The following is a 9,761-nucleotide window of genomic DNA, read 5'->3' as shown; positions in this document are numbered from 1 at the left end:
GGATCCATTGGATGGATAAGCCCAGAAATATTTTGATTGGATTGATTTATATTGGGCTTGTCCTTATTCTTTAATAAGTTGAACTTATTATTTAATAAATGGTTATTAGGCTCATATATTTAATTGGATTAAATACATGATGGACTTGGTTAAGTGGGCTTTAATTAAATTAGATTTAATTAATTGGATCTGGTATTTTAATTAATTAAAATCGGCCCAAGCCCATTAATTAAGTTGGTAGAAATTATTATAAAAGAAAATTATTGACTAACAAATTCACTTTTGGAAAGTATCATGTTAGTCATCCTTTATTTGAAATAAAGGATTTTATTACCTTTTGGATGGTTAAATGAATCAGATACATTTTAATGCATCCATTCAAGGTATATATATTGTGTATTAGTCACTTGGAATGACTTAATGAATGAATGAACGAATACACAATACACAAAATAATTTTCTACTCTCTAATTTCCGTCAACCGCCCCTCTTGTAGGCACACTTGGTGTGTGTTTTTCTCCCTAATTTTCTTCTAGCAATGAGAATTAAGGGATCCTGATTCTGGTGTGGTGTGGATACAACTTTAGAGGGCGTCTACATTGAAGCCTTGCGTGAACGGGTCAAAACGAATGTGGTTCGAAGTAAATCAAAGAAATAGGTAATTCTTGATTTACGTTTTTGTTCCTCTTGTTTTTCATTCTACCCATAGCCCCGTTAATTTTATTGTCATTTAATTTTATTAACTACACCGAACACCTGAGAACTCCAAGGGTACACCCCTTGGAATTATGATTTTATTGTGATCTCATTTTTATTTATGCAATTTATTGTAGTCACTTCCGCTTGCGCGTTCTCCGGCCGATCCACTCGCACCTACCAGTGCCCTTCAGAGGACAGCAAGATTCAGTTGCAAGAAGAATGTCTTTCCTTAAAGACAAATTGAAGGATTGGTGTTATCAAGCATCTATCCAGAAAAACATGAAAAGGCTGAGAGGTGAAATCAAATGAACTCCTCTCTGTTGTGATAACAATAATTTTCCAACTATTATAGGAGAATCAAGCAAGCCAACGAAGAGGAGGAAGCAAAAAAATGTTTCCTACCCTAGGAGTTCCAGAAGGACCTTTTCCCTATGGAGATCATGGTGGTCCAAGTTAAAAACTAGATCCTACAAATCTGGATAGAAGACAGGTGTAGCACCCCCTACTTGTTACATCTAATTATTATTATTTCATCCTTACTCTAATCAGAACTCATTCTATAAGTAATTTTCTTTTATCTCGTAAAATAAGTTCTAATTTATTAAATATAAATATATACCGCAAAAGATAATAGATACCTCCAAAAGTTTATATTCACCCTCACTAGATGTTCTCGTGTACATAACCTCAAGAAAAATCATACCACAACTTTAAACACAAATCCCGATAAAAGACCAGAATATTTACAACCCAATAATAAAAAAAAACTTTGGCTTCAGAAGTCACGGCTGACCCACCTAACAAGGACGATGGCACCGCTCAAAGTCAATGTGGCTAGTCAGTGTGACCTATCTCCTGAAAAGTACGTGGCAAGGAATGAGCTGCCTACTCAATAAGTATAGCTGATCAGTCTATATATATATACACAGACAAAGATTCACATACATACAGTCATACCGACAACAGTCATTCGTCATACAGCAACATTAAGTATAAGCAACAATACATACTCACAATTGTAAATCAATCCACGACATAATATTCATCCGTTATCATTTATTAGTTAAAGGCCCCACTTACTCTAGCTGGAATACATCAGTCAATGGTTTCGCCGGCCATCATCATATCATATACAGCATAGGATACCCGTTGTGTGATATCCCCACACTCTTTTACTTCAGCTGTGTAGCAATATAGCACAGGACATCACAACAAACATGGTACCCCCACACCACCCTAGTGTGTAGCTAACAAGCACAGGATATTCCCTGCTACCCCGGAATACCCCGGTATCCTACGCGCCATGGTACCTAGCTTAATTCACATATTTTTCATATTTCAATATCAATCACATTATCATCAATCACATTTTCATAAACCATTGACTGTGTTTCCAACTAGGTAAGCATCATCTTTTATTTTCATTCACAATCTTCATTCTATTCTTTATAATAATCACTTTCTCAATAACAACTCCCAATTAGATTTCATCAACAATCAATTATATGATTATCACACAATCATATCCCGCATATCTCTACATTACCATCACATACCACATAGTAATAATTTCACCAATATTCAAATAATCCACAACTAATTATATAAACAATCAATATACAAAAGCCACACATAATAATATAAAGCCAAGTCCACGTTCGCATTCAAGAAACCAATATATAAAATATATATACAATACTACACATATAGATATATATATAAATCCAATTAGCTATACTTACCTTATATCCCAAAATGCTTCTATTTTACGAGGGACTGCTCAACCCTCTACCTTGTCGTCACGTCCTATAATAAATTATAATACGTATAATCAATATATTTAATTTACCAAATAATTCATAAGAATTCACTTAATCAAACCCCTTATATATTTATAACTATCATTTTTAATAACATTCGTAAATTATATTACCATTGAAACCTCATTTTCCTCTTTAATAACATAATATTCCTAAAATATAACTTCCGAAGTATTTCTATGAATTTCCTATCAATTTACCGTTGCTATACAATTTAATTAAGCAACAATACATAGAATTACATATTTGGTTAATCATTCCGATGGACTTGTATAAATTAACTATAAGGATAATTAAATCTAACAAATCAAATAATTTAATTGCCCAACTATATCATTTTTATAGCAATTGTGATATTTAATTTGACACTAACTTAAATAGCTAAAATTATAAAATACTCCGATTAAATAGTTCATCGCTCAATATAATCAACATTTAATAAATGGGCTAATTAAATAATATAATTATATAAATTAATAAAAATTAAATTACAATTTTCGTACCTCTGTTTTTCCGAAAATGTGTGTGCGTCGGTGTGTGTAAATGTGGGTGTGTGTGTTAATATGTAATTTCTCTTTCAATTCACATACTTATATATATGATTAATAATTGGTGAGGCGGTGGCAGCACATGCCACTGCCCACCTTTTTTCTTTCTTTTTTTTTTTTTATATATTTTATACTTTTGATAATTACCATTGTGTCCTTCCTAATTTCCTAATTAGTATAATTTACTTTCAAATATTATAACAAACTCCTATTTAATTCGTTCAAATTTTATTATATCCCAAATTCAATCTATAATTTGTTTACTAATTAAATTTAAATTTCTAATAATTACCAATTAGTCTCCCAATCACGTGAAAAATTCTACGGACGTTACAACAGGACCTCCTATATATGATCACCATAGTTTAGGTTAAAAACACCTCCTATTTACTTTAATGATACAGGTGTCGATATCTTGCTTGGTAAAAATTTCATTCAAACATTTGCAAGATATATGTAGGATAATCAAAGAAATCTGTTAATCTTTACTACTAACTATGGTAATGAGATACAGGTAGTGGTGAATGCCCAAGTTACCAGACAAATCTAACAAGCTGATCTAGATATAGTCCAGGTCTTTAGAGTATTACCTTTGGGGATGACTAACGAGTTGAAGGAGCATGACCCTAAATATACCTTTAGAGTACAGGGCTCTGTACATGTAATTTGGATTTAAGTACCAATTGCTCAAGGCCATCACCAAACTCTAGTGAAACGGCAATAATTGCGTCAGAGGAAGTGCAAACTTCTGAAGATTCAAGTCAACCGAGCATCACTGAGGTTAAAGAGGAAGAGATTAGTCTTAAGCCAATGACAGACACTTCTAAGGTTAATAGCGAATTGATATATTCTTCTACTTGGTAGGACTATCAACGCATGTGGAAAAAATTAATTTCCCGCAAAGGAGTAAATTCGGACAAGACCAACATCGAAAGATCTAAAAATATAACAGGATCTGGATGTTAGACGGGTCCAAACCAGAAAATGCCAGAGAATGATATGACTTTGGAACTCTCGCTTCAGTTCATACTATGTCATCGAGTTTTTCAGAAATTTCAAAACTTTTGGAGTAGATTAGTGGGGCGGTCTTTGATTCATAGCAAAATCACCCCCACCTAAAGAGAGGCGATATTCTGGAGATAAAATTCGTATCATTTGCTCCAGAAACTGTAGGAAGAGGGTTCCATCCAACATTTCATTTTATGGAGTTGCAAAGGCCAGACATGGTGGCTTTTAATAAAATCAAAGCTGCCTTAAGAGAAACTCCCTTGGTGTCAGCAATTAGTGAAGATGATATCTCTACTAAAAGAGCTTAGGGATTATGGGTCAGTCTCACTAAGATGGACAAAGTCGAGTATCCATTCAAAATTTTCTCAAACAAAGTGAATGGATCGTTCCTGTTAAATTCCATAACGGGAAAGAGCACTGAGTTTGAAGAAAACTAATTTGAGAATAAAGGATGTTAATTTGAAAAAATAAGCTACCAGCGATCGAAGCTATGAGGATGAAGACATGCAACATGCTGCATGTCGGGCTGGCATAATCATATATGACCTTGCTGTGAGAAACAAGAGAATCCCCTATTCAGAACAAAAAATCAGGTTACACAAAAGATACCTAAACCAAACCAGAACAAGGGAAAAAGAAAGAAATTTTACAAAAAGAATGTGAAAAATCAAGAATAAGATTGTCAGTAGAAAACAACAAAGATCAACAATCAGCAAAGCAGGAAAGCTAGCTAGCAATCACATGGCCGACAAGCCATTATGACTAACAGCTAGAAAGGATGCAGTGATAACGAACGCAGTGACGTCATCCAAAAGAGACAAGATGATGATGAACGCAGTGTCTTCATCAAAAACTAAGTTTTGAGTCCGGGTTTGAAGTCCTCGGACGCGTAATAGTTGGGGATCATAAAAAATCTTCTCCAACTCTTCAAAGCATAATATTTCGAACTATAAATCTTTGTATTTTCAAATTTCTTAGTTTATGGGGACTTCCCCCAACGAGTCAACTGCTCTATCATATGAAAGGCTAAATAGTTATCTCCTTCAATGGAGGAAATAATATCTATGTAATATTCCATATATTTCTTCAATAAAAGTAAGGATTCTGTTCAACTTGTTTGTCCAAAATTCTATTAAGTCCCTATATTGGAGTTCCTTTTATGCCCTAAGGTAGAAAATAAAATAGGATTGTGTTGTTTGTTGCTGAAGAATCCAAGTGCCTGTAAACCATCTGCTACGGTAGTGTGGTTGGAGGAAGTTCGTGAAACCGAGGATTTCAAATACCCAAAAACAAAGAGGTCAAAACAAGGTATGAATTTATGAGGGTTTAATTTATTTAAGAAGCATGTTGGGCCTAATTCTGAGCATAAGGGGTAGATTATTAAATAAAAGCAAAAGAATTTGATTAAAGGACCAATATTGTTAAAATTCTGGAAACTTTGGGAACTATAACTGTACTTTCATAGCCCTCGAAGTCAAAACGCGTGTCGCCAATTTCTGCACAGAGGAGTTTTTCCCAAATTTATTTTATATCACAAGAAGGGTAATTAATACTTTAATTTTCATAGGGGGTTTTTTAAATATTTCTATTTTCATGGTTTGGTGTATTGGACCTAATTTTAGTATGCTTTGGGCATGACACAATGTATACCGAGAATACACCGATGTGGCAGTAGACAGTTGTCAAGAGCAGTCTTTAATATCTGAATAAGGATTAAAAAAGTGTTCCTGACACACGATTTGTGGAGAGTTGATATTGGAAGGCAAAGCTATACTTGCTTCCAGATTCATGTAAATAATGGCTAAGTCATCAAAGTATATGCACGTTAGAACTTGATGGTGACATAGTAGCTTGAAAGGATTTCAAGTAAACATCCCATCATAAAAGGTTGAATGTGGAACGAGTTTAACAAGTCAGTCTCGAAAAGTGGTTTGGATGAAAAATCACATGCAATGGATGTGGTACCTAACACGGTCAAGCCAATTATAGCCTTAGAGGCGAACAATAGAGCTAGGGCAAAAGCTTCTAAGCCCGAGATCTCATCATAATATTCACGAAAATTCTCTGATAACAAGTATTGGTGAGTAAAATACACGGTTAGGCTATGTATCTCCAGTAGAAAATAAAGTAGACCCACGAAACCGAGTCTGTATTGTAGAGTGCTCATACTCAGAAGGTTCTAAGAGACATGAGTAATTAGCTTAATAGTCAAGTGAGAGATTGTAGGAATGGGTAACCAAAACCAATTGGATTGGTTGTTTTCCATTCATCAATCTATATCAAATAATATTATATTGATGAATATAGTAAGAATTCATCAAGTTGGAAATGTTTTTCATTTTATTGTGCTTACCACTAATGTCGAATAGGGTTTCAATGTCATAATGATGCCTACAGACTGAAAGATTAAACCCATAGAGTTGGGCTGCGCATAAGTTTGTCAGCTATGAAACCAATTCTTAAGGGTCGGTCTGAACGTTTCAAATCAAGGATCTCGACACAGGGCATCGAGGGTCCTATAGAGACTTGTACTAAGTACTGTAGTGTATTTTTTGCAGGAGACATATGTCGTTTATGCAGTTTTAATGGGTTAGTTGGCGAGGTAGTCTGTAGGCATTTATTTAATTGAATTCTTTAATTGAATTAAATTAGTTCTTGGAGAGAGTAAAGAATTGGATCATTTATTTAGACCAATCTATTAGCTGGATGGCTTAAAATTTAATTAATTGGATTAATTAGAATTTTAAGTTAGGCATTAAAATTAATTAGATCAATTTTATTTAGCTTGGTCTGATTTATAAACTAGATTTATAAATTAAAAGAGAGATAATAGAATATCTAGATCCTTTATTTGGATTAAAGAATATTTTAATATTGGACTTATAAATTAAACTAAGTTTAATTAGATGTGGATTTGATTTAATTTTAATTAATCAAGCTCGATTTATTAAATACAAGCCCAAAGCCTTGGTTAGACCTTGGCTAAGTCTAAGGAGGATAGTTTGGAGAGTGTTAGCTGATTTTTCTTTAGAAAATTTCATGCATGAGGGTGTAAGGTTAGGGTTTTTGATGTATTGGGGCCTAACTAGGTTAGGACTCCTTGTATATGTATGACTAGGTCATATATATACATACTTTAAACCTTAGCCACACACATAACACATACTAGCATCTTTTCTCTCCAAATTTCTTCCATCTCTCTTTCCCTAAGATTGTCCATCTCCAAGTTTTGTCTCTTGGTCTCAGGATCAAAGAAAAACAATACGGAGATCAAAACACGTTATTTTATAGTACTTGTTTAGATCTCCACTCTTTCGTGGTCATTCTTGCTAGCACGAGAAGGGCACATCCATGGTGGGAGGGTGGTCATTTTTAGAGAATTTTGTCGTCAAAATCGATCTGTGAACTGATCCAAAAAGGAGGGAATCAATGCTTATACCTTTGCGAGAAAATGACAAGGGCAAAACTTCTCTTTAAGTTTTTCTACCACCCTACTTGTTTTCTCACGATTCTATGGCCTTTATTGTTTTATTTTACACGGAACACCTGGGAATAGATCAAGGGGGTACACCCTTTGATCGGGTTATTATATGTTTTAATCGTATTTATTTGTCGATTTTTTTGCATTTTTGCCGCTCTTCCCAAGCCAATCCACTCCCTTCAAGTTGAGTTACAGATTGGCTCCCATGTATTAGGATGTATTGGCGCCCTGGTGGTTGCCCTGTCAACCTCCCCTTTAGGTTTAGGGACAGGCCTTCAAGCTCCTTCCACGGGCCTGTTTGCCAATTGAATTTTTTCGAGGGAACTAAGCTTGAGGTCTTTTTCCTTTAGTCCGCGTGTCTTGGGCTTTATTTGGCCTCTTACGAGTTGCACTTCTTTTTGGGCCATGTACATTTTTGGGGCATCATTCAGTCCCCCAACTTTGATGAGGTGCGGGTCTGCTAATACTTTATTAGAGTAGCACAGTTTGTCTAGGCCTGCCTTTGTAGCACCCCCTACGACGCTACACTCAATTACCACTAATTTTTTATACTCTTCCCTTAATTACAAGCTTGATTATAAGAAACTTCCATTTAACTTGAAAAATGAATTCTATTTCTATCAATATAATATATACATGTTGTAGGCGTCAATAGATGTCATCCAAAAGTTGATGTTTCTTTCCACGAACATACTCATATACACAATCAAAAAAGGAGTTAATGCAAACTCGACAAACATTGGTTTATTCAATAATCACATAGCCAGAACACTTGACTTTATATGTCACAACTGACCCACCTAATAAGAATAACGGCACGGCTCAAAACTCCAAAGTGGCTAATCAGTGTGACCTATCTCCTGAAAAGTACGTGGCAAGGAATGAATTGCCCACTCAGTATGTACAACCGACCAGTCTATATATACATTCTCCGCAAGTCAAACATTATACAATTATATCAACCAACCAATATTCGTCATATAATAACAGCAGATATAAGGAAAAACATATGCCCATTCATATATCAACCTACGGCATAATAGTGACATTTTAGTTTATTTTCTTAGGGCCCTACTAAAATGAATTGGAGTGCATCACTAAATGGCTTTGCCGGCTATTATCATCATCTCAATCACAATATTTATTCTTTCTTTTTTTCCTAGATAACATATAGCATACAGCCCATATGATACCCATCATCACTGATACCACACATCACACAGCTCATATGATACCCATCATCACTGATAACACACATCACGTGAACTTCGCAACACCTGTATCTCACTACCACAGTTAGTAGTAAAGATTAACAGATTCCTTTGATTATCCTGCATATATCTTGCAATGTTTGAATGAAATTATTACATAGCAAGATATCGGCACCTGTATCATGAAAGTAAATAGGAGGTCTTTTTACCCTAAACCAGGGTGATTCAAATGCTCCTCCAATCATAATCTTGGGTTCTCGTATTTCCTTATTGAGTATCAGGATTTTTTGTGAAAAATTCCTTCCTGCAATAACTGGTAAGGTTTCCCTTGCTTCCTTAGGGAAAACTCCAAGTTTTTCCGTGCAAATTCATGATCCTAAATCAATATAAGCTGCAAAATATTCTATCTTATATTGATCATACAACATACCAACAGATATGTATATGGAAAAGGGACTCGTCATTCAATCCTTATGGTAACACCATCAAGACTGAATTCCATTCCGTTACCTTTTCTTCCCCATGATTTATGATCTTCGAGAAAACTTTACCCCAATATCATACTTTTATTTTCTCGTCCTGCAACACCTGTGACTAAAATTTCATGGTCTGCTATTTCTAGCATGCCTTCATATTTCTCAATAACAGGTTGCTGCAAATGATATAAGTCATCACAATGGAAAAATTTTTCTTTCTTAGTGATGTCAAATATAACTTGTATTTTCTTTCCATCCTTCAGGGCATCTAAGTTTTACGTTATCTACCCTAATCTCTTGAGGAGTTAAAGCTTTTAATAACTCTTTCTCCTTTCCTTCGTAGCCTGTAATCCTATCTTCCGAAAAGGACATTCGACTACTAAACTCAATTCTACAGCTAAGTGTTTTATCTAAAATTGGGTGATCTTTTATGATAATATCAACACCACCTATTCTAGGTATCCTAATAGGGTCTGGAGTCATTACCTTGGCGAATTTCTTGAAATTTCTAGGATCTC

At 34.7% G+C, this 9,761-nt stretch overlaps 1 long non-coding RNA gene across 1 annotated transcript; it reads right to left on the bottom strand.

Moving 5' to 3' along the window:
* Positions 1-1,334: 1,334 nt before the first annotated feature.
* LOC148785067 (uncharacterized) lies at positions 1,335-3,073 on the bottom strand. Its single transcript, XR_016062933.1, has 2 exons — positions 3,023-3,073; positions 1,335-2,505 (listed from the first exon to the last, which is right to left on the bottom strand). It is a non-coding gene; the product is annotated as an uncharacterized LOC148785067 (long non-coding RNA).
* Positions 3,074-9,761: the final 6,688 nt, after the last annotated feature.

The sequence above is a fragment of the Sesamum indicum genome, linkage group LG11 (assembly GCF_026168435.1).
Source record: "Sesamum indicum cultivar Baizhima isolate 11 linkage group LG11, ASM2616843v1, whole genome shotgun sequence".
In the NCBI taxonomy this organism is placed as follows: Eukaryota; Viridiplantae; Streptophyta; class Magnoliopsida; order Lamiales; family Pedaliaceae; genus Sesamum; species Sesamum indicum.
This window is presented reverse-complemented; position numbering and strand designations above follow the sequence as displayed.